This window comes from Miscanthus floridulus, chromosome 19 (assembly GCF_019320115.1).
Source record: "Miscanthus floridulus cultivar M001 chromosome 19, ASM1932011v1, whole genome shotgun sequence".
Classification (NCBI taxonomy): Eukaryota; Viridiplantae; Streptophyta; class Magnoliopsida; order Poales; family Poaceae; genus Miscanthus; species Miscanthus floridulus.
This window is the reverse complement of record NC_089598.1, coordinates 20,693,136-20,697,329: the sequence shown is the minus strand read 5'-3', so window position 1 is coordinate 20,697,329 and position 4,194 is coordinate 20,693,136.

Here is a 4,194-nt window from a genome sequence, read left to right as displayed (position 1 = left end):
AGGTGCAGATGTTTACTAAAAAAATTTATACTACTAGACAAAAGACTTATTCAGCAACTTGTACAGAGTCATGCAAATATGATAACCATGCATGGAAATCCACTAGACTCCACCTCTGCTCACAATGGACCATCACCTAAAACTATAAGCATCTCAAAAAGTTATACCTCTATTGATGTTTATTTATATCCATAATACCAAGAATAAATTCAAAGAAACTCCTTTCCCGGATCTCCTTTATTCCAATTAGTTTTTCTAGAACATGTTCCCTATGATGTAGCGTCATTCTTGTCAGGAAGATCCCAAGCTCCGTGGAGGTTTCATATTCTAGTTTTTAAGGATGTGTTCTAAACAGTGTGGACCGGTTTCATTCTCGTGAAACTCATTTTACTTCCATAAAACTTTGATCGTCTCTCTTTATTAATATTGTGTCATGTCATCACATTTACTAAGTTGGTAGCTAATTTAATACTCATGAAACTCTTGTGACATCCCTACTTAGACTGGTCTAGAGATTCATTTAGCTGGATGAGCACGAGCTTCTAGCGTTCTGTTCGCTTGGCTTATAAGCTGTACTTTTTTAGCCAACAAACAGTATTTTTCTCTCACAACAAATAAGCCAATAATACTTTTAGCCATGACTTATCAGCCAAGCGAACATGGCATAGTACATTGACCACCTGCACGTCTGTCCACTTATCGAACTATCCTTTTAGGTCCACCAAGAATATACAGCAGGGCAATATACTTCATGAAAGATAAGTAACCAAATAAATCTAACTGAAAGTAAAATCTAAAGATCAATGGGTGTTTTATAGCCGTTACCATATCCCTACGCATAAAACCGTGGAAGGTAAGAGTGAGCATCGACTGTAAAAAAAACTAGTGGAAATTGAATATAGTAATATAAGCAACAATGCATGAAATCAAATGGTTAAATATCGAATAGCAAGACACGATCTATACTTTATTGGAAAAAATTCAGATTACCTCCCTTAACTTTTGCGAAAATATGCTTTCTCTTCCTGAACTCTAAAACCAGTTAAACCACCTCCTGAACTTTTAAAAAGCATTCGTTTTACCTCCCAGTTATAAGCGGTTTTCAAAGGCGGTTTTGTCTTTTTCTTTTTTATTTATTTCGGTTGAATTTTTGAAAAATCATAGTAAATCACATAAAAATCATAAAATAGAAATTCTAATTTTGTTTGACTCCACATGAGTAGATCTATACAGTAAACATATAATACGGTATGCTTTAGTATAATTTTTTTGTTGTGGCTTTAGATCTATGTTTTTCTATAATTAATTTATAGCTGCAGTTTCTATGGTCCAATTGTGTTGAAATTTTTATGGTGGACTAATTATTATATGCATGAACTGTAGTAAAAATTTCATACAATCATGTATAACTTAATTATAGATTTATTTAGGTGTATGCTTGTTAAAAGGTTTATAAATCTATTGCTAAGTTATACGTGATCCAATGTGTCGGGGTTATGATATCCTGGGTATCTCAGGACACCGATTAGTTAGCCGCTCGGACGGCCCATGACACACAAGTTGGTATAGGCCCGAATGACTACGGCCCAACAAAGCTATGAAGGACTAGGCCGAATTCCACGATGAGGAGTCGACCACGACCTCCTCGCTCTCCCTTCATCACGCACCACGCAGTACCACACGACCTCTCTTTCGTCCCAACCTTGGAGAGGGTTGGAAGGGGTCGAGCTCCATCAAGCACACCTACCCTGACAAGGATAGGCACGCCTGCTCGCTCTGCCAGAACCGAGAGGACAACCGTCTCGGAACAGGCGCCATCCCTACTCCACGCCGCAGACAAGATAGGACCGCTAGGAGGTGACGACAAGTACACGATAACCACCGTCCAAATATAGCCCGACGGAACAGGCGTATGACTAGGATGGAGCTTACGACAGCAGCCTCAACTTTCAAGGCTGTTTGAGCCAACGAAGGCCACCACCCCAGAGCATGGGATCGTGGCCATCAGCTCCACGACCAGCAAGACTACCAACTCCCGTACGACAAGCTCGGGAGATCAGGAAGCCAAGACATAGACCACATCGCACAGGATGGCTAGCGAATCACCACCGTGCCAACAGTGTCGTTACGACAGGCACAGTAGCACCACGCCACCCCGTGCCACGACATGGGCACAAGATCATGATGACAACCACGCCCAGACGTGCGCTACACCAAGATAAGATGGCGTTCCTTATCAGCTAAGCTAGCTAGGTTTCCTCCCTCAGGCTCATGATCCCTTGGTCGGGAGAACCTATCTCTTTGTACGTGGTCTTGCCCCGGACTCTATATAAGGGCAGCCAGGGCACCCCTCCAAGAAGGCTCTAGCTCATTTTCCACTCTCCTACCTCTTTCCACTCTTCTTACATACCCCATTGTAAGAACTTCAGAGCATTCAATCGGGGAACATGCACTCAATCTTCTCTGAGACTGGACGTAAGGCTCCAGCCTAAACCTGTATAATTCCTTGTATCTTTTGGATGCTACCATCGTCTTCCTAGCATAGCGCAACAATCATACAAATTCACTAGTCGGTCGATAAAACACCGACACAATGAATATGAAATTTTGTACTACGGTTCAAGCATACAATAATTAGCCCACCATAAAAATTTCACCACAATTGGACCATAGAAACTACAGCTATGAATTAATTACAGAAAAGCATAGATCTAAAGCTACAGAAAAAATTATACTAAAGCATAACATATTATATGTTCACTGTGTAGATCTACTCATGTGGAGTCAAACAAAATTGAATTTGCCATTTTATGATTTTTTGTGATTTACTATGATTTTTCAAAGATTTAGACAAAATAAATAAAAAAGAAAAAGACAAAACCGCCTTTGAAAACCGCTTATAACCGGCCAGGAAGGTAAAACGAATGGTTTTAAAAGTTCAGGGAGGTGGTTTACCTGGTTTTAGAGTTCAGGAAGGAAACACATACTTTCGCAAAAGTTGAGGGAGGTAATGTGGACTTTTTTCTTTTAAATTTGTTTGGGGTCAAAGGTGGCCCGTACGGTAGATTGGCGTACTTTTTTTCTAAGCTTATTAATTGGCTCATCATATATAGAGTTATAGACGACATTAATCATCGTATATAGAGTTATGCAATTAAAAATCTCATTAGTGGCCCGCTAGTGGCCACTGGCCATGGCAGTGGGAGTGCGAAAGACGGAAGAGAGGAACCAGGAGACTGGACACACTCTCGGAACGGCCCTCGGCGGCCGCATCCTAGAGTGCACCTACATAGGGGGACTAGTACCTCTCTTATCATTGGCCATGGCCCGGTCTTCCACCTAGGCAACCCGAGGCCCATGGCTCACGACGAACTCACCCGTGGAGTGGCCCTTGGCGGCTACATCTACTTGAGAAACCACGAGTTTGTCCGTATCAACACGTTAACTCCCATTGCAGGCGTCTACCCTATCTAGGCTCCCTATGCCGGGAGCTTGGATCCCATGGTAGGATCATGCCCTGAACAGTGCTGCCACCATCGGCTGGACATGACGGATCAAGGCGCGCACAAAAGATGAAACCACCCCCCACCATGTGGCATCGTCGCAAGTGATCAAACGACGATCTAGCATCACGCCTCCCACGGTCAAGCCTAGAGCCCAGGCCAAGCCACGCACGCCGAGCGGGCCACCGCCATGTCAGTATGAACCGTCAGCTCTTCCACGAAGGCATGTGCATCCGAGGGTGCGTGTCCTCCAAACGCGCGCCACGCCATGCTAAGCTGACGGTGCCATGGAACGTTTGAGACCTGCACCAGCAATGACATCACGGCGACCACAGCCAGAAGTAGAGAAGTGGCGACCGCGATGACATCACGGCGCGAGGGCTCGGATGTTTGGGGGCTTGACCCCTCGTGGTCTAGGACATCTCTAGGCCAAGCGCGAAGAAGCCGTCCCTGGGGGCTCTCAATCCTGCTGAGCACATCGAGGTGGCAAGGGACGACTCGAGGGAACCGGGAAGGATGACCCACGCTGGCTATGACCACTCTGGGCAATAGAGAAGTGCCCTCGCTAGCTTGTGGCTCATGAACTGCAATGACCTCACCATGGACGTGTGCTTGGGGGCTCGCCATGCCCCGAGCAATGGCGGCAAGACCCTCGATGACTTCTAGTACATCACTCAGTTACGTCAACTCT